The following is a 22,544-nucleotide window of genomic DNA, read 5'->3' on the forward strand; positions in this document are numbered from 1 at the left end:
GGAATTAAATCATATTACACACAAAATGAAAAGAACTACAGCATAAAACACAGATAGCATGTTTCTTGCCTATATAACATAAAATATACAGCCGTTGTATCCCTAGGAATTTTTTCCTTTTTTCTTCTCAAAAAAAAATAAAGCTCATTATCCACTTGTTGACTAAACAATGCTGTTTTCTAAAAAAAAAAAAAAAAAAAAAGTACTGGGTAAGCGTACTATGTTCTTGGCTTCAGCCCATCAGCAGTTATTCCAAATATATTTAATTTAAAAATAAATATCATTATATGAAATACAATGTAAATTGTTCAAATAAACATGTTTATGTTTAAAAAACTGAATGATAAACATAGTACCACATTTGTGAAGTGTAAGCTTTTCCCCTTGTTGTCTCACTAATGATAAAGAACAGTTATTGGCCTCCTTTTCTAAACTTTTTGTGGTATTTTCAAATGTTCAATAAAAACTTCAGATATTAGTTTTAGCATTTTACTTTGAAGTATAATAGCCCTATTTTTCTCTCCTTACCTCAAATCATACCCCAATTTTAAAATATTATATATATGTATAGAACAGCATACATATTCATGTATTTATTAAACAACTTGCTAAAATAAGGTCCCTGTGAAAAGATTTACCAAAATTGTGCAAAACAAGGATTGACAGGAAGGAAAACTCGAGTACAGCTTTTCAACAATTTGTTAAACTGGCTGGAGAAAAAAGAAAGCCTGCAAAATTCCATACTGTCCAAGTTTATCAACAGTTAATTTTCTAAAACACTGTGCCAGAATATCAGACAAACCTCACCCAAAATTACTTCCTTCATTTCCTTAATTCCTATTTTTCTCCATATTTTAATATTTCTAAAATTGGGATTATCTTACAAAGAACATATACATTTTATGGTAGTTCCCATCTTAAAAAAGAGCTATACTAAATTGATGTCGATATAACAAGAGATAGAGATTTAGAATGAAAGAAATACAGTAAATATAGTACTACTCACCAAGGGGAACTCTAAGTTAAGTACTTTTTAATTTGCCATTTCTTCCAGTAATACTTGCTACAGTTACAACTCACCCTGCCCAAAGTGGAGCCCTTACAATCTCCTAAAACAAAGAAATGGCATAATCCTGGAACCAATCAATTTTCTGTAATATACTTTTTTCTACAGTGGCAACTAATGCCAAGTCATTTTATCACTTACCAAAGTGAAGACACCAGACAGTGATTTAGAGATTAGAAAGATAATAGAGACAAAAACTTACTGAAAAATAATGAGGTTAGTTGCCAGATTGACAGTATGAATTATCTGTTGTAAAGGCACTCACTTACAAGATGACACATTGTTATTCCAAGAACTGGCCATTACATTAGCTTGGCCAGACTACACGCAGCACTTCCAAGAACTATTCATGCAAAAGCCTTGGCTAAAAATTACCTCCGATGGTCTGGAACTTATTTTGGCATTACAAAGCCAGAACTTTCAGACCACTCACCATAACTTACCCAAGAAATCTATTACCCTTGGTAAGAAAAAAAAACCTTGTGCCTTGATTTTACTGGCATACTTGAAGGGAAGAGATATCAACAGTTAATTCATTTCTATATTCATTCATCTTTGCAACCAAAGCATGAGGCACATTTAAAAATTCCCAAATTCCATTTAAAACCTCTACCATCTCAAAATTTCTGCATTCACCTCTGGTCACTTTAAAGAATTTGTCTGTATGATTGTTACTCAAACTACCAATATCTTTTCTCACTTGCCACGCTCAAGTAAACCATCAGGCTAAAAGGCCTGTACGGATTTTCAGACTGCCTAGGGCTGATTGCTGGAAGAGACTATCAAACCAATTGCCAGACTACTCATTGCTCCAAATATCACTGTCTGAATTCTTTGCTCCAAAGCAAGAGTTTATTCTGATGAATTACTGAATAGAATTCTAGATACTTGCATCAGCTATCTTTATTCATATCTGTGTGAAAAATTACCGGTTAGATACATAGTCTTGATGCTGCTCCATCCCTACAGAACCTGACAAAGGAGGCTAGGGAGTGGGGTGGGGTTTCAGCCACTGCAGGAGAAGATGTGGAGCCCCAAAGCTCACACGGTCTCCTGCAGCAGCTGGAACCAGGTCAAAATAAAGGCACCTCCTCTGCATTGACATTTTTTAATTTTCATATAATCCAAATTGTATTCTAAAGAGAAACTTGTACAGAAATGTAACATTTGAAAATGAGCAAACTGCTCTAGTTTCACCCAAATTGGTGTTTCTAGTTTGTATAAATTAAAAGTAGGAGAGTTGAAAGCAAAGCAATGAAAATCAAGCTTGAATCTTTTACATATATATATCGTATTTTTCCATTCTGCCACTGAGTTTTAAACTACGTCTTATGATGACTCACCACAACCACCAACCCACCTGCTAGAGCAGCACCCCATAATTCTAACTAGCTAGTGTAATGCAGAGATGGCCCTACAAAGAGCTAAATCTCATCATCAAGTTAGGAAATGATGCTGGAGAAGGAAGAAATGCTTTGACTAAATGCTACTGTTTTGTTCCTCCTTTAAAGTTTTTTCCCTCAAAGTTCTATGTCTCAGTTATTTTATGGTGAAGTTATAGGACTGTTCACGACAAAAAAATTTATACCAAAAGGTTGCAAATATCTTTTCCTGCTTCTCATACAACATCTACGTAACCAAAGAAATCAGGCAAACAACAAGTTGAAATGGAAGACAACCTTAGTCCAGGAGGGTAATTCTTTATGGACAAAAGTGCAGGAAGATAAAACATGTGGGAGGAATCCAGGCCCAGGTGAAGGCATGAGCACAGTGGGGCAAAGACAGGTCTTCTCTTGGTTCTTTCCTCCACACCCACACCTATTCTTGTTTCTCTCTTTCCTTTCTTAATCTCACTCCATCAGCTGCTCAGAGCCAATATATTCATTTACTTCAGTAACAGGCTCAATGCTTTTCCTTGGAACTAAGGAATACTAAGGAATAAAGAACTTAGTTTAGTTTTGCAAGAAAACTTTAAATTCAGAAAGATCTGAAGAAAGAAAGGAAATAAAAGGAGGCTTCTATTTGTCCCTAAATGTTATCTTACCATCATTGGTGACATCTCTCAAATAGTGTGGTACCTAAACATAATGAAAGTCCTCTGACTTACTTGTTGCCTTCTAAGCAACTCCCCCCGCCATCCCACCCAGTAAAAGCAATAGCCTCGCCACAGAATGCTCAATGAATATTACAGATAGACTGATGTCCTGACATTATCCTCTCAGCGATCCTAATAAATGTTTACAAGCAGGATAGGACAGGCAAAATCAACTCTAAATCCACATTATAGATAGCCAGGAGAGGAAGGGCTCAGGAAATATATTTGTAGCCTTTAACTTAAGACATTTTGACATAGTGTGAAAAATATCTCTAGAACTCAAATAATTGTCTAGTCTAGATGAATAAAAAGTAAGGCTTGGTTTGAATAGAATGGTGAGGAGAAAATTCAACTTAAGAGTCAAACATCTGGTTCAGATTTTACTCTCCCATTTATTACCTATGACTGGACATACTTCCTCTCTTAGCCTTAATTTCCTTATCTGAACATTGGGAAAATACAACTGCATACAGGATGGGACTGTCGTGAGGATTTAATAAGATGAAACACGGGAAATTTAATAGCATAGTACTTGAAACGCAGTACATACTCAATAAACATTTTACAAAGACAACTTTCCTCCACTGCAGCTGTGCGCTATCAACTCATAATTTAAAATCTTCTCTGGGCGGGTAGGGTAGGGAGAAACTTGTATTCTTTCCGATATGGTCACTGCCTGATATCTGCATTGCTTGAAATACTAGGTCTCACTTATCTCCCTTTGCCATATGTGAAATGACTTGAGGTTCATTCATACATTTAGTGAGTATCTACTTTCTTCCTCAACAGGCTTGCAGTCTAGCAGTAACAGAGAAATGCAAATTATTACAATCCAGGGTGGAGCTGCCACAACAAGGCAGATGGTGATACACTGGCAGCATCAGGGAAAAGAGGAGTCCATGAGCCCTAGGAAGTCTGGGAGGCTATGGCCAGAAGCAGGACTTGGACTCTGGCTGAGGCATCAGGAAAGGAATCTGTCAGGCATACAAGAAAGAGGGGAGGTCTTCCTGACAGAACCTAAAGAAAGATATACAAACTCTAAAATATTTTTAAATGTTTAAAATGCTCTTTTTGGATATGTCTACATTCTCAATTTGTATGGGTTATGTGTCCATATTAAACCATTCATAATTGGACACATTTTCCCCCAGTGACTCTAATTGAGATAATTTTAAGAGTAATAGAAATATTTATGTCTTTTGATATTCCAGACAACTTCTATAGTAATAAGCAGTGATGGGAATAAATTGACAAAATCACATCAAACATTCCGGTTTTGCATAATTGTTATTAACAACATAGAGACTACACAGAGGACCCTTGATATCTGGTGTATGGAAATGCCTGTTCTTGGTTTTCTCTCAAATCATTGTTTCATCCAGAATCATATCATCACCATTATCATCACTATCATCACAGCAGCTAATGTTTATATGGTTTTTATGTGCTAAATGCTGTCCTGAGCACTTACTAGATAGGAACTCGTTTATTTCCCAAAATGATGAACATGTTACCACACCAAAAGTCAACAGCCTTTGAAATTTTGCTAAAAAATTCTAGCTTGATGAACAATTCTTACACTTGCTAAAGCACTCCCAGAAGAGATTTATAAACCATTTCTTATTTCTCCATGGAGCATGTAATAGGCTCACTTCACACACCTAAATCGTGATAAGATAAATAAACATCACTTTCTGTAGGCTTTTACAGTCTCATTTCATACCATATTCACCACTTAGCTCTTAGCTTTTTACTCTGGACTACTTTTCACAAGTAAACCAAATCTTTACTCTTTATAGGAATTACAACATAGTGATGACCAAACTGGAACAACTAAGTTGTCCTGAGAAGTTCTTACAGAGTAGTCGGCTGGACTCACTCCCTGACCACAGTGATTTGCTCCTACCCAGTACAAGCAATTCAAATCCATGCTTCAGCAAAATGACAGATTAGTGCCTGTCAGGACTTTGGGACCATGCATGAAGAGTGAAATCAAGGATATTAAATTCAAAGATCTACTATTGCATGTGATTGCTAAAGTCAGGAGACAGCGTGATGTATAAACTACATAATGAGAACATGACTGCAATATTTAGGAATAAAGTTTAAAAGTCACTGCTATCAAATGTCTTTTTTATGTTATTTTGATGTGTACTTTTCACGTGTAATTCACATATTTCATCACACTTGCAATTTACCTACTATAAGAAAACTTTAGCACTGTGACTTCTGCCTCTACCACTCTTAAAATGAGATGATTAGGAAATTGGAAGCTAAATTGTATGTCTGAGTAATAACACGCCCACAAATAGTATACACTGTACATGCAAAAAGTAGTGAACAACTCTCAATTATCACAGAAAAGTTAACCTCAGTTTCAAGGCATTAACAGAAGTTTAATGTTTTCTCATTTTTGATAAATATTAGTCAAATTCTGACTCATTATTTCATGATTCAATAATTTAATACACACAACGTGTTGTGGTAGCCAAATTTCCCAATTTTAATAATAGTTATTTGGCTTAAAGGACTCAATTTTTATAAAAGACCAACCACTTAGGACATTCAGTATAAACCAGCTGCTCTTGAAGTTAGGGGTCACCACAAAGAATCCACAGTGCTGGGCTATGTTTAACTTGTCATTCCTACTGTTGAAATGACAAAACTGATTTGATCATAAATAGTCCCCAAAGAAGGCCAGTATGCTTTGGGGACATGCCAACTTGGTCCAACCACCATGAGCTTAAAACTCTGAGAGCAACGTATCAGACATTTTGGTGGGGACAGGGGTAGAACGTGGAGCTCAGAGTCTATTAAAAAACTAAACAAAAGTTAAATTGCTTTTCAATTAAAAATATATATTCTCCAAGAACCCAAATAATTGGAGTAGTATTTGAAAATAATAGCTTCAACAAATATGATTTTTAAAGACTTCTAGCCATTCAGAGCTGCCATTCTATGGGTGTGAAATAAAACACTAGGCTTTATCCCACTGAAATCTGAGAGGCAAGGCGCTCGTTTTAACTATTCATATGTCTGTGTTGGCTTTACAGATAAAGATCAATTCAATGGCATTTTAGAAAATTAGTTGTGTCTAATCCCCAGTGTCCTCGTTGACATTTCCTTTACTAATAGAACAGGATACACATGGGTGTGGGTGACCTCTTACTGGGTTTTCTATGACTGTTGTAGCAGTCTGCAAAGTACAGCTGCTCTATGCAGTACACTGGGCTATCCAAGGGAAAAATACTTCACCAAGCTCCTTGTTAACTTTCTCTATTTTAACCATCAAAGTTTCTTGGGCATTTGAAGGTTTGTTTTCAAGTCTTTTAATATGTAGGTAACAAAAACAGATATTAAATTGTTTTCTAGACATTGATTTCTAAAATGCCTTCCAAAAACCTACCTCTAATATTTTGTTAATGTACAACTTTCACAGGCAAAAACGTAACTGGTGATTTTTGTAAAATATTTAACCCTCCCCCTACCAACCACTCTTCAAAAGTTCGCATAAGTCATCCAATAGCAAACAAACGAACAAATAGTAATTAGGCATCCACTTCTTTCTCTTACACTTTCTTATTACATTCCTCCTTCTTTTCTTCATTTTTTAACTTCTCATTTTCTTTCTCTCAAATATCTGATTTTTATTTTGCCTTTTCATTTCCAGGATCATTTCATATCTTTTTTAAATACAACCAAAAAATGGAATGGCTAATATACATAGGAAAAGAGGCTCAACACTATGGATCATGAGAAAGTAAAGAAAAATAACACGGAGATAACATTTTCCCCTTTCAGACTGCAAAATATAATATAAATTGATAGAGTCCAATGTTAGTGAAATTGGCACTCTAATACGTGGTTAATGGTGCAGTCCTTTTCAATGGTGGCAGCTTCTATCTGAATTCAAATGCATACCTTTTGATCCAGGAATTCTACTTTTTAAGATCTAACCTACAGAAATATTTGTAAAATTACATATTAATATACATAATAAAGACCATATATGTAAACTGTTGATTAAATCATGATATAGCTATACTATCATGCAACTTTAAAAAAGAATGAGTATTATAGATATGAAAGAATTCCCATAATTTGCTTTTAATGAAAAAGAACAAACAGAATAATATTTATAGTATGATATTTCTTTAATTTACAAATACATAACACATATTATTTTCAGATCCATATATTTAACTGTCCTCTTTTAAAAAACATCTACTTAGGCATACATGTCTCAAATTTAATGTCTCCAGAATTGAACTACTGACCTTCCCCCCAACCCTGTCCCCTATCTTACTAAATGACACCTCTATCCACTCACTTGTTCATTCAAGAAACCACAAATATCTTCCTCTTTTGTATTCCCCACTTCTAATCCAATTCTAAACATTTCAAATCTGTCTATTCCTTGCTTTCTGCATTGCCATTACCCTAAGTCTCCATCATATTTCCCCTGATTTTTACAATAGCCTAGTATCTAATTTGATGTCTTCTACTCTTGCAATTTTCTAATCCACTTTTATACCCCTTTAAAAATTTTGGATTATGTCACTCCATGCCTAAAACCTTCCACGGCATCACTTTGCACTTAGAGGAAATCTACTCTTCTTGCCCTATGCCACCTGCTTTATCTCAACACTGACCACTTCTCCAGCCAATGGGGCCTTATTATTGCAAAAGCAACAGTGATATTGTCAAATGTTTCCTCACTTAGGTTTCAAAAGAACTGTTTAAGAAATATATAGTTGACCCCTGAGCAGTCAAAAATCCACATATCTTTATAGTCAGCCCTCCATATCTGCGATTCTGCATCCTCAGATTCAACCAAATGCAGATTGTGTAGTACTGTGATATGTAATAACTGAAAACAATCCAGGTGTAAGTGGATCCATGTAGCTCAAACTCATGTTCTTCAAGGACCAACTGTAACTATTAGCAACCACTTTGAAGATAGTAGAGTGTTCATCTCAGGACCAACTGTTTGAAAGTCATCTCTTGCCCAGATCTGTATAACAGTCTCCTTATTGCTTTCCCTGAGATTCTCGCTCCCCTCCAATCTATTCTACACATAGCATCAAAAGAAGTAATACATTCATGACATTCTTTTGCTTAAAAGCCTCCAGCGGTGTAGACCCACCTGATCTGGCCTGCATTTAGCTCTCCAACCTTATCTCATGCCATTATCTCCTTGATTACTACACTTGAGCCAAGTGGTCTCCTCTAAGTGGCTCAAATATACCAACCTCTCCTTCATCTTGGAGCTCTGTATGTGCCTCTCTGCTTGAAACATTTTTTATTCCACATTTTATGTGGCTGGCTCCTTCTTACATTTTCAGTCTCAGCTTAAATCAGTTTTTCAGAGACTCTTTCCTTGACCGGCAAGTAGCCTACTGCTACTTTTCTTTCTCATAGCACCATACTTATTTCCTTTATATCACTTGACATGAGTTGAAATTGTTTACTTGTCTGTCATCTGTATTCCCAATACTCTGGAAATTCTATGCAACACAGCCATGAAGGCATCAGTAGTGGGAGCTATGAGTCATGGAAGACCTCTTAGAATATAACATTAAGTCCTGAACTTAAGGGAATATGCTAAGAAAGGAAATGAGAGAGACTATTCCAGGTCAAGGGAACAGTTGGCAAAGTTGGACAAAAGCATGTAAGAAGATGTCAAGTCCCAGAAGACTGTACATTTGGGACCTAAAGAGGAAAGTGAGGAATGGGGCATTGAGGCTGAAAAGATAGGTGCCACCAGATGGTGAAGGACTGAGACTTTTCTTGTCCTATAAACACTCAGGAGCCAAAGGAATCTAAACAGAAGGAGAGTGAGCTATTAGATTTATGGTTTAGATGGAGTAAGACAAGAAAAGGCTGGAGACTATCTTCTAAAAAACAAATCTGTAGCCTCAACTTCCTCATTAACAAAATTAAGATATGCAATACAAGTCTAAAACATGAGAGATAAAATAAGTGTAGTTCTTAATTAAAGTTGAATATATAAGAAAATACATGTACATTTTTAGTATAAATTCAAATATATTTTTAAAAGTTAACTTTTTTATTTAATAAAGCAATTTAGGGAATGTGAGCTAATTTTGCAAAAGAACCACTGCCAAAACTGTGCAGGATAAAAGTCAGTCAACGTAGCTAGTTTATAAGAACAGGAGTAGAGTAATTTGCCCTAAATAAAAAAAGGAAAAAATTTTGACTATTATAATCTATGTATCACTTTGGTAAAACTCACACAGTAAGGTTGCTAGACTTAGAGAAAAACAATGTCAAGGTATTTACACATAAATAAAAGTCATTAAATTAAATAAATTTTAACTGGCAAATACTTGAAACTTAGTATTTGCCATTTAGAGATTCATCCAGTAATCTGGGGGGGGGGGGGAGGACCTAGTCACCATGAAAAAAAGTCACTTTTTTCAAATCACAAAGTTTAGATATGAACTGATTTGACCCCGAATTCCACTGGACATTCTGTTACAAAGTAATTAGAAATGCACAATGTACTTGTTCGATTTGTTTGTACTATGTAAAATTGATTTTTTTCTTTAATACTAAAATTTGGTCCATCTGTTGGGAAAACAGAAAATGTTCTAAATATATACAGAGTGGAAATGCTTCATTCCACTGGCTGTATCCTGTGGTATATGCATTTTCATCAGTATGTTTGTCTTGCAGACAAAATGAATATCAGATGGTGGTTTTGAAAAAGGGCAGACCTAACATGAGGTGATTAGTTTCAAAAACAGATTTTTATTCTTGATAAATTATTACCAAATACAATCATCTGTTGATTGAGGATATAAAACAGATTGGTCATACTACAATCCATAGGTTAAATGAAAAACGGAAATAATAAGTTTATTTAACATGGGCTTGCATTAGGTTCCCAGCAGTGCAAATCTAAGGCAAATAATTAGATTTCCAATTTAAAGATATACATTTGTTAAGCCAGACATTTCCTGAGGTCATCTATTTCTCTGTTGGCTAGTCTCATTGCACTGGCAATGTGTTTAGGACATTTTCACTTAGAACTTTATATCACTATACCTTGTGCATTACCATGATCAAGCTAGTATCATAGTTTGATTCAGAGGTAACGAAGAAAGGGCAAAGGGCTGATTATGATGACTTCTGGCTGTAAATCAGATTCAAATACACAGTCACAGAGACTTAAAGAAAATGAATGCCTTAAAAGTAAATCCCAGGAGAAAAAAAAAGGAATTTACTAAGAGAGAACTGGCAAACCAAACAAATCAAAACATCTTGTACTAAGTAAACAGGACAACATATACACTACACACAATTTCTTAAATATCCACTGTTCCTTTTCTCAGGACAACCTTTAATTTTATGGTGAAAAATAAAAAGTTAAAAGACAACTGCTCTGATCAATAGTAAATCCTTTTTTTTTTTTCACTGAGCATATCCCCACCCCCTTCCTCCTCCTCTATTTCTTCAGTAATTTACAGCTCTGCTATGTAATGTCTCTCCAGGGAGCAAAGAATCCCATTACAGATGATTCCTCTGTGCAGACTTCAGCTCTGTAAATCAACAGGCTGAGCTCTCTAACAGATTTTAAATCCCTGCTTGAGTTAGGCTGAGACAACTAGCAAATTGGTGGAGCCGGAAGTAGGGGGAGGAAAGAGAGTTTCATACCAGAGTAAGTTCCAGGAAAAGAGCTTATAACACAACTTGTGTTTTTGTTAACTTTCTCCAGTAACTATTGTGCCTTGATACAGAACAGGGGAGGTCCAGAAATATCAGGGATTGAAAAAGTACATCCAAAGGAGATTCTCTCCCCAGAACACTCCCAGAGGATTCTAACAAGCCCAACAGAGTGTAGCAGAAGCAAAGTAAGCTGGACTAATGCCCCTAGGAGATAAGATTTCTAAATGGAATAGAGCACCTTAAAAAGACAGAGTGAAGCTGCATGACAAAAGTGGTGGTGAGGGATTATTTGTAAAATAAACCTCTGAGAATTAGATGGCTCATAGGGAATTTATTTTCCTATAGGGCTTCAGATGCCTTTATTGCTCAAAAAATGAAAAATCCTCTAGAAATCCATCGATGAGGTGGAAGAAATTTGAGAGATTGCATTATTTTTTGTATAGTGTAAGTCTCACTTAAAATAATAGTTAATAACTATAACAACTAGGATGTAAAGCATGGCCAATTATATAAAAACTTATTTTATAATAAGCATATTTTACACACGTTATACCAACACTGATCACATTAGGAAATAGACTCGGATATTTCCGTAGAAAATACATGATGTGTTATTTTTTAGGTTGTGCATTTTTTATTTTATTTTTTATTTATTTAAACTTTTTATTGAAGTATAGTTGAGGTACTACATTATGTAAAATTATAGGCGTAATATGATGTGGTTTAAAATGTTCCTTATTTAAAAAAAAACACTATGTTCAAGTTGAATGAAGTGTATATTGCAATAAAACAGCAAGAAGAATAGAGATAGGGAAGGCAGTTCAATATTCCAAACCAAATTGTTTCTGAAGGTCATCTCCGTGGAAGATCCCATCACTTGAATTTAACAGACTTCTCTTTTTCTGTTACTGTCAATACACAGGATAGACCTCTCCTCTTCCCCACTCTTTCTCTCTCTTTTTCTCCCTCTTTCTCTCTCTCCACAGCTTATTCTCTGCCTCTCTCATTAATCTCTTAGCAAATCTTTTCCCAGTTAGCCCTAACTAATACTTGTTCCCTTTTCTCCTCCAATTACTTTCATTTTTTAATTTTTCCACTTGGCTGTTTTTGTGACCAGCATTCCAACTCTACTCGATATCTTATTCCACGCATGTCCCATTGTTACTTATTCTTGTCCGTCCTTCCTTTTGTATTTCTCTTATTTTGTTTTTTTACTTTTTTTCTACTACCATCACCCTAGTTCCATGTCTTCTCACATCTACTCTAGGTTATTACTATTTCATTCTGTCCACACTTTTCGCTTTCAGTTTTCCCCAGATCTTCAGCTTATGCACACATTTCCAATTAATCCTCCTAAAACATTACTCTAATCATGAGTTAATAAAATCTGGTCTCTGAGATATTTGCCTTTACTTAGTTCTGTGGTGGCAGGCAACAACCTATGTCATCTATAACGGAATAAGACAATAAATGGATTGGGACAAATCACTTTCAGACAAACTATTCCAAGCAATGTTTTTGTTAGTCAACATTTCCTTCTTAGTATAAAAACAATAGCATATAATTATTAAACTGGAAGAGGTTTTAAAAGATAACCTAATGGAACCCTTGGTGTAGGCTTGATTATCAATTTAAGGTATTTTCCTACAGGGTCCTTCTCCATTTCCAGCATCACTTCTCCAGGTCAGCATCCCAACTCTCACACGCTGCCTCTGATTGCTGTGATTACCAACAGGCTGAACACACCTCTAGCAGTTTTGCTCCTCTGGTGAAAACCTGAGTGACATTCTATAACAATCTTTGCTTCCGTTGGTTTTCTGGAAGGGATCTCACTGTCAATCTTTATTCCAAAAGTGTTCCAAAAGTCAACCTTTTCCTTAACATGGATTAATATGTAGGGACTTTACTGCGCTGCCAGGAAACTTCAGACAGAACTAAATGGAAGAAAAAGCCTTAGGGCACAATTGGGCACCCATGTGCTGCTTTAAGAATGGTGTGTTTGTTTTAAATTGGTGCTCCATCTCTAAAGTTCAAGAGGAACCTTAAAAAAAACCAGTGTTTAAAACGATCCAATTTCCCTGCACCTTTGGTCAAGAGTTCACAGTTACTTCCTCTGTTAGAAGGAGCACTAACCTACCTTAGCAACAACAAGGAAACTTAAAACCAATAGATTCCCTTTTTTCCACCCATCAGTAAGTTAATTTTTCTTCTAAAACTATCTTTGCCTTTGTATGCAAGAAATTTAATTCTGTATTTATTTGGCATTTACAATCTCAAATGTAAATAATGAATGCTGAATCTCCAGAACGTTCTTCCAAATACTCTGTATACTCCCACTTAACTTACTTCAAACAGTACTTCCTTGACTTCTGATCCACAATTCTCCTATGTGTGCACTTACAGAACAGTCTCCTCCCACCCCCAGCTCTAATATAGCACTTACCACATGGTATTACAGGAGTGATATGAGTTTGCTTCCTCCCTGACCACACAGTCTATGAACTCCTGAGAGACAGGGCCACGTTTTAGTCACCTTTGAATTTCAAAACACAGCATAGTAATGAACAGATACTAGGTGCTCCATAAATTTATTTGCTGAATTGAATTGGACTGACAAATTGCGATTCAGGCCATGTTAATTACTGGTTAAGGCCAAGCCTGCACAAACACAGGACAGCAGTGAAATGAAGTAATTATCCAGATCACTGAGGACAAAAAAATGTGCTAATTTGGGCAAAGTGAGTAAATAAGATTTTGCCTTACTGAACTAATCCATCATTTCATTCCAATGCTTAGCTTTGCTAATGGAAATCTGACCTCTGTGGGGCAGTCTTAGTCTCTCCTGTGCTTTGTGTTATAACTGAGTCATCTGTTTTACATTGATGCTGAACATACCCCACACCTCTTGTGCATGGGACAAAAATCACATCCTCATCCCTGTCAGTCGTCTCATGGGAGTGCCATTGGTTCTAAAGCAGGGTCAGTTGAGGGCAGTGTGCAGTTAGTTCTGTGAAACTTATGACTGAACACACATTTTAAAGACCACACCCTACTACTCTAGTGAGTTACTGGTATCTTTATATACCAGTCTGTAAACTGCACAACTAATTCAACTCTTAGCACATGGTTTCTCCAAATGAAGTCTGAATAATCCTCTATACAAAAAGTAAGACGGGTCTCCCAATATGTTTATTTTATAGGATCAAGATAAATCTTTACTGGATTTTAAGGATTATTAGAGGAAGAAAATAATGTTTTTTAAACAGGCCCAAAACTTTGTTACTTATAATGTGTATATTTATTGGCATCTTTCCTTTCCCAGATCATTTGTACTTGATCTAAGCAGGAAAAGCAAAGTTATTCAAACTAAACAACACATTAAAATTTACAGACTTTTAATCTTTTGTCACTCTGCGGCTGTAATTAATTTCCTTATGTACATGTGTCTAGCTTCAGAAATGGGGGAAATGTTTTTATTGTGTTCCATAAGGAAGCATAATTTTTAGAAAATACTTAGCATTTGTAAATTTAAATCTTTCAATTTACAAGCAGTCATTTATTTTGTAAATAGCTGGGAAAAAACTACACTGAAAACATGACTATATTTGAAATCAACACTGTCAGACATCTACAGCATTTTTTTTACACCCTACAAATTTAAAAGCAAGATGAATATTTTTTTAAGTTAGTGGCAGACAAAATATTTAATGAAAACTATAATAAGACAGACAGAACTATACTACTTTAGACAGAATAGACAGGTAGAAAGAACTGGATATCAGAAAAATCCTGGTTTGAATCTCAGCTTCACCAGTCATGAACTTTGTGACATTGGGCAAGTCACTAAAATTTTCTGAACCTCACCTTGCTCATTTCTAAAACAGAAATAACAGTTCTGCTCTTATCTAATTCTTGAGGTTGTTTTGAGAAGAACATAACATAACTGAAAGTAATTTTGAAACTACGGAAAGCTATACACAATGAAGACATTCTTTTTATTATTTTGGTATGTGGATATTGATGGTGATGATGGTGGTAATGGTTTGACATTTGCCACGAGATGCATTGCTAATACTCTGCTGTTCATTAATGCAATTATCATAGCAGCAAATTAATTTTGTTCAGATTCAGCCATTTGCAAGACTGAAATATTTGTTTCAACATCAAGTGAAAACAACTTATAATAGTTCAAGCAGAGAGTAATAAACAAACACATCTACTATACAACTCTGCCAGAAAGACTATAGTACATATTTCTTCAAATTGAAGAGTCCTTTTCTCATCTGGCTTCCTCCTCACTCTTGTAGAACAAACTTGTTAGCAAACATCTATCATATTTTATTAAATTGACTGTGAAAAGAGTAAACTTCACACAGAGATTTTCAGCCCTCAGCTTCCTTGATTTGCTTGTTGCAGATGCAATTTTAGCAACTCCTACTCAAGCTTCTTTAAAAAAAAAAAGAAAGAAAGAAAAGGGAGAAAGAAAGAAAGAAAGAAAGAAAGAAAGAAAGAAAGAAAGAAAGAAAGAAAGAAAGAAAGAAAGAAAGAAGGGAGGAGTTGAGATAAAGAGACTAGTACATAAATTCAAACTGGTGTGGACAAAACTGGGCAGTAAATATCAGAACCTGCAGCAAAGGCAAGAAGTCCTGGACCAGGCTTGCAGTCATTTACACTTCACCATGGAGGTTAGGAGCTATTCTGGACATAACCCTGTACATCCTCGATAACACAAAAGCACCAGAGGATACCAGCCATCTTCTTAAGACTAGATTTCCTAAATAAAGAAGCAATCTTCAACCAGCTTTCTCTCTTTGTGAATTGCTAACATCTAAGATGCAGTCCATGGCTGTTTGTAAAGAGTCTGTTGTACCACAGGAAATAATCTTTGTTTTTCTACATATCATCAATTCTCAATTATTTTCAATAAGACTCTTCTCCAACTATTATGATGAGTTGGCCAGAAAAAGGTAGAGGCATCACTACAGTTCTCCAGGTTTTGTCAAAATGATTACTCCTTAATAAAGGTATTTATGAAGAGCCTTGACCAAGCTGGTAATCTCCCAAGTATCTTTCTTAGCTAGCAGTAGCAAGACCTCCAAATAATTTTGTTATTAAAAAAAAAAAAAAAGCACCAAAAGGAGCTCATTGTCTCCACCAACTTTAAATTGTACACATTTTTGCATATTAAGAAATAATTACATTAGATAATATCTATAAAGCATATGCCCCAATGCAAACTAGTATCTAAAGTAAAACTATTTTGTGGGATATTCGGTGTCATGCAAAAAAAAAAAGTGTTTCATATTCAAATGAGTGTGGGAAATACTGAATTCAACTAAGTTTAAAAGATTTTTTTTTCTACTGGATTTCTCAGGGTTACAATATGCTATCGTGCATTGTGATATTCTAAGAAAGTATTTACAAAATTTATCTGACCATGAAAGTCTTTTTCAAGGAACTCTAAAAATCTAGAAGAGACGTAGTTAAGAAATGCAGTTCTGTAATACAGCAGAAATATGTCAAGGAGTTTATCATGACCATCGAATAGTTGTCTTTGTGTGGTTGATTCTATTTATGTCAATCTGTGCAGCCACAGAGAACCTATTGTCTTGCCAGGTTCTGTTTACTTAAGGAGTAGATACAGATTGCTTTGAGGGAAGAGAAAAACAGATTTAATCAGCACCAACAATTTTTTTTCCCCCAAGTGACAGTAATCTTAAGAAATGGTTTTAGCTACCTTTTCCACGAAGTCACAAGGTCTCAATATCGTTTCATCTTATTTTCACTGGGGAGAGAGGGGACAACATGTTATGGAATTACAAACACCATGATACAAACTACAAAATACTGATGCATCCTCATTTTAGAAATTATAGGAAAACTGGTTTCACAATTAAAAAGAGGACATACTACAGCATATAAGAGATAAATTTTAGGGGTAATGAAACCTAGTACATCTGAACCTAGCTATAAGGAACTCACTTGAATTCAAATTTCTTATCTCTGTCTCTGACATTCATTTCCGTACTATCCAAGACAGTTGAGCTATGACACAGTTACTACTGGAACTCGAAACAGATATTCATTCTTAAAGGCTTCTCTTATAATCGGAACAATGATGACTAGTTTTATTTTGTTTTGTTTTTTTAAAGGGCAGCAGGAAGGACCTAGATCTTATCTCTTTTTGTGAAGCTCCTCTTTTCCCCGAGCTGACGTGCAGCCTCCCAGAACACTACAGTAGCTCCGGAGTGTGCTCAGCGGCTGTGGCAGCTCAACCATGCAATTTTATAGCAGGCAGCAAACAAGGCAGAGAATTCAGGGTTAAAAACTCAAGTGAAGTTTTGTCTTCTACAGTAATGAAAGCTGACTAAAAGAGTAAATCAAATGGATCTCCTAACAAAATGAAAACAGCTGTTTGGCCTGGCTTGGTCTCTGATTTAGGTTAAGTAATTATTGCTCTAGTGTGGTTCAAGGTTGTTCTGTATTAGTGAAATAGGATATCACATGAAAATCATCCAACTTTTTAATTTACTGTAGCATCAGAAATTCCACTGTATAAAAAATTCCAGAAACGTAATCTTCTAAAAACTTTACCTAGAAACCTTTTCAAATACCAATTGATTAAATCTTCCAAGACATAATTACACAATACATAATTACATTACAGTAATAACTTTCAGTATCTTTCCTGAGAAAATATTTTAATATTTTGAGTTTAAAAGACTAAGTTTTTCAAGTTTTACTGAAGTGATAAATTATATCCAATTCTCAAATAACTGTAAAGATCATTTTTTGTATAGAGATTTTATGAAGAGTAACAAATGAATAGCTACTTCTTGAGTCCCCAAACAAGTCTATTTTAATAGTGTAACTCATTTTATTTTTCTAATTCAACCTTGGCATACTAACAGCAGTTGAGAAAAAAACAATTATGATAAAGAATCACAGCAAAGGAATATTCTTGAGGAAGAGGCTTTTGTGTTTAACACTATTCAGAATAAAATAAATCACTCAAGTCACTTCAAATTCCATTTCTCGTTTGCAAACTTTTGCTTTTCATTCATGTATCACAATTATCAATGTTATTCCTCTCTTATTTAAGCACTTTATTTCTGCTTCCACTTGCCTATGATAATAAAGGGAAAATCAGTGGTAGATTGTTGGTAGTTTTTTTAAATGATGTTCCAGAAATTATTTTTAAATAGTTAAAAAAAATTCAAATAGTATCTATCTAACACAAGACTTTAAGTTCTTGAAGAAAACAAAGACTAAAGTCTTGGCCATCGTTAATTTTTAAGTCAATCTCCATTATATCAGTGGATGCATACCTAAATGTATGAAGAAACAATAACATTAAAATATTTTTCTAATACTAACAACTATTTGAATTATAGGATAACATTTCTTCAATAAAGTAACATCTTTAGGGCATTTTAATTCATTCAGGTACATTCAATTCAGTTCTCAACAAAAAAGACGGGGAGAGGGAGAGGGAAAAGATTGCACCAGAAGATTAATATTTTGAAGAAAATTACTTGGGTGGTGTAAAGCCCAGGGAAAAAAATCTCAGATGTTCTTGTTATAATTATTATTGCTGGACACAAAACATGACATATTTACCTTTCCATTGGGATAGTTTTGTAGCTTTCCTAAGTCTAAATAGTATTTCTTGCTGGCCCTTGCCAACTATTTTAACTAGTGCTTGCCAGCACATCAGAATAATAGAAACAATGGAGTTACATGTGTTATTTCTCTAAAATGTTTCACATTATGATCCTTCTTTGGGGTCAATATTCCTTAAATAGGAGAATTTATCATGTTCGGGGTTTCCATTCAGAAAATGTGCTCTGGAACTAGATCAACATCGTACAATTTACCTAAGGATTAGAGAGGAACTCAGTGAAAAGCAATATTTTAAAGGAAGGTTTAATTTTTCCCTTTCAGACAGTTAATGTAAATTCTACTAACTGAGATTTTCAAAAATGATAGGGCACAAGAAACCAGTCGACGTTCCTAGCTGTCAACAACCCGAGGAGGGTAACATGAAGCAATGGTCCCACCACTTCGCAGAGTCAGTGTTTTCCTTTCGAGAAACACAAAGCCCGCTGTTCTTATGCATAAAACTTAATGAATAGGCAAATGCCACTCACTCAAATTTATAAAGAAAATGGGGCATAGTCAGAGGCACTTAAACAGTGCATCTTTAAGTGCTAAGTCAAGTATAAAGTCAAATTACTCAGTTCTCCTTAGACGTGTTCTCATAAGCAGTGTCAAAGCAGTTCTCCCAGATAAGACCCCTCTCCTGAAAAGAGAAGCTCCCTCCCTGAAAATGATTTACCTCACTCTCAAATACTTCATGTGAGTCCCCGACCCTTCTCTAGCTCTCAGTTACTCCTGATATTCTTTTCTACTTCCTTTGCTTCTTTGATCATTGACATTTACTCTGAGGATGAGCAGGACACTGTTCAAGGGAAATGGAGTTTCCAAAGATTAGCATTCTGTAAGCTCCTCCTTTGCCTTCTTTCTCATTTTCCTCAGAACTCTAATACAGAGCCACTTTCCAAAACCCAGAGCCTTCAGAGGCAGCAACTCTTACTGCACAAAATTATTTAAAAATTACCCAGAAGAACATTTGCACTTGAATGGTGAATAGTATTTCTTACACAGCTTACACACTTCCAGTCAGCCATTTCAAAGCATGTTTCCCACACATTTTTCTTTTTCCTCTTAAATTTTCTAATGAAGAAATTTCTCTTTTAAAAAATTCCTTGGTTCAAAGTAACCAAGTAATTCCTTAGTTTAAAATTATTTCATTATATATTATTTTCAAATTAAGTTTTAAAAATTTAGAATATAAAACAGGTATAGAATGTCAAATACTGTTTACCATATTAACTTTTATAAAGCTTTAATAGAAGACCTTACCAAGATGTTTTGGCAACTATTCTATACTAACTTACAGGTTACCTCAAATCACAGGCATTTCTTCACTTGGTTTTGGCTGAGATATGAGAAGATATCTCAACTTTCATAACCTATATAGAGTGGCAACCATATCAAAAGCTAGTGCCTTTACTAGACTAAGTGCAGCCATGAATTTAATCTACTGAAATCTTCTGCAGTAAAATATTCACTCCCTACTCTCAAATCATAAGATTCTTAAATTACAAAAGACCTTAGCAACTAGTCTTTCCAAAGTCATCATTTTATATGTGAAGGTACTAAAGCCCTGAAAGATGAAGCAACTCACCCAAGGTCACATGGCTGGTGGGTGAATGAACCCAGACTATCCCTTTCTTCTTCTCTGGGGAGTCATGGCAAAACAACCACATTTAAAAAATTTTTTTTCTCTCATATTATATTCAGATTAAACAAAGATGTTAAGCATTTTAGTCCTCTTCTCTTTAGCACTGATAAGCAGTATCAAATTCAGTCACAAGTGTTTGATCACTCCCATTCAACATTCCTATTCCTGTAATCACAGACCTTCCCCATAGTCTTTCCTGTATAGCTAGCTGAACTTTGTGTTTGAAGAAATTAAGGTACAACAGAAAGTATTACATCTAAATGACACAAATATTATTTTAATGTGACAAGATCTTTAAGCAATGCATTCTGAGTTTCTGAAATAAGTGCCAAGTCTATAACAAAAAACTAATCCATTGGGGGAAAAAAAAGGTGGAGCAATAGATGAAATAAGATTGGCAAAATTACAATTGCAATTATAACTCAATTATAATTGTTATAAAATTATCATTGGTAATGGATATATGTGGTTTATGATACTATTCTATTCAGTGAATATCTGAAATTTTTCATAAAAAAATGTTTATTTTAAAAATCAATCCATGTACTAGCTTTGGGGAGAACTTAATTACCAAATCCAACGTACACCAGCAGGCTATTCTAACCAACAGTTAAAAAGTAAAGGAGAATGCAACCAATGTGTTCATCTTTTCTTTTGTGTTTAAAAAAAACACACACACACAACCATCTTAACCATTTTAAGTGAATTTAAATAGTGTTAAGTATATTCACATTATTGTGCAATGGATCGCTGGAACTTTTTATCTCACAAAACTGAAACTCTGTACCCCCTGAATAACTCCCCATTTCCCCTTCCCTCAGCCCCCCAAAACCACTACTTTCTGTTTCTATGAATTAGACTACATTTGGTATCTTGAATAAATGGAATCATACAGTATTTGTCTTTTTGTGACTGGCTTATTTCACTTGGCATAACACCTTCAAGATTCATCCATGTTGCAGCATGTAACAGGATTTTCTTCCTCTTTAAGGCTGAATAATATTCCATTGTATGTATATGCTACATTTTATTTTTTGTCCATTTACCTGTCGATGGGCATTTGGGTTACTTTTACCTCAAACTCCTCATCTTAATATATTTTCTGAGGAAACTGAAGTAAAATATGCTGTGAGAAAACTCAACTAAGCAACAAGGAGAAAGAATGAATGTTCAGATACTGGAACAAAAGTCATCCACTTGATATTCATCACTCCAGGGACTATAAGAAACTGGGCAGACCTAATGGAAATTACTCAGTGGATCTATAAGAAACTAAAGTTATTTTTTATCTAGTTTTGTTTTCTAACCTCCTCTTATTTTGGCACTCTTTCTTGATGGAACTATTCAGAGGATATTGATGGATATAAATATATTTTTATTCCATTAGTCTAGTAGTACAGCTGTAAGAGATGTAGCTCGGCTGAGAAAAAGTACCATGCGTGGATGAATGAAGACACAGTACCAAATTTTTCAGATTAAAAAAATTTTTGATTAATAAAAATTACATTTAAATTCCAAATTTGTCAAAGAAAATTAGTGTTACAGGTATTCCATGATTTATTTTGGTGATGAATTTGATAAACTATTTGATGTCTAAAATGCTGAGCACTGTGCTCCATTTAACAACTTAGAAATGTTTCCTGAATGATATACTGTGATATCATGGGGGGATGGTAATTATTTTGTTATTTATTAGAGATAATGAACCTACCATAGAAGATGTAGGTCATCTGATGATTGTACTCCATCTAATTCCACATGGGATAAAGCCCATCCAAAATCATTTGAGTTTCTTGGGCACCAAGAAGTCACTGCCATCTTATTTGGAGCCACTTTTGTATATTACGTTTTGCCTCTAGTTCACTTTCTCAGCTCCCACTCCAAAGGGTCATGGATCTCCTGGGCTCATTAAATTTCTGGCCTGGATTATGCAGAGTGATTAATGATGGTGGGCCTGATACATGTTGAGGTCAGCGTGCTGAGCATCCTGTATGTCAGCGACAAATATAGCAGTGTGCATCCACTAAGTCACTTTCCCCCTTTGCAGCCATAATTTATTCATCCCAAAGTACACTCAACCATCTGCTATTTATTTTGTTTTCTTTAAGCATTATTTCCCTCGATTGGCTAAGCCAGGGCACAGGTGAAAAGTGGTAAGAAGCAAAGGGAAGTTGCTGTCGTTGGACACAGGAGGGGTGAGTTGAGCTCCCCTGGAGAAACAGCATTCAGCTCCACAGAAAAGGCCTAGCTGTATTGTTGAATACTTAAATCCCTGTCTAATAAGAGCATTTGGGCCAGGCCCAACCATAACTAGCCAAGGCTAGACCCCTGGGGTGAGGAGTGTAAAGCTGGGGAATTTTAAGCATCCTTAATAGTAGCCCCGT

General features: G+C 35.2%; 1 protein-coding gene across 8 annotated transcripts in view; it reads right to left on the reverse strand.

Annotated features, from left to right (window-relative positions):
• SLC25A21 (solute carrier family 25 member 21) overlaps window positions 1–22,544 on the reverse strand; it is a 421,523-nt gene that overhangs the window by 292,545 nt on the left and 106,434 nt on the right. For 4 of the 8 annotated variants that reach the window (XM_032481920.1, XM_032481919.1, XM_032481917.1 and 1 more), the window contains one exon: window positions 16,591–16,638. The exons of the other annotated variants lie outside the window; for them this stretch is intronic. The gene's annotated coding sequence lies outside the window, so the exon portion shown is untranslated. The remainder of the gene's footprint in view (window positions 1–16,590; window positions 16,639–22,544) is intronic. 8 annotated transcript variants of the gene reach the window in all.

The sequence above is a fragment of the Camelus ferus genome, chromosome 6, assembly GCF_009834535.1.
Source record: "Camelus ferus isolate YT-003-E chromosome 6, BCGSAC_Cfer_1.0, whole genome shotgun sequence".
NCBI classification, from domain to species: Eukaryota; Metazoa; Chordata; class Mammalia; order Artiodactyla; family Camelidae; genus Camelus; species Camelus ferus.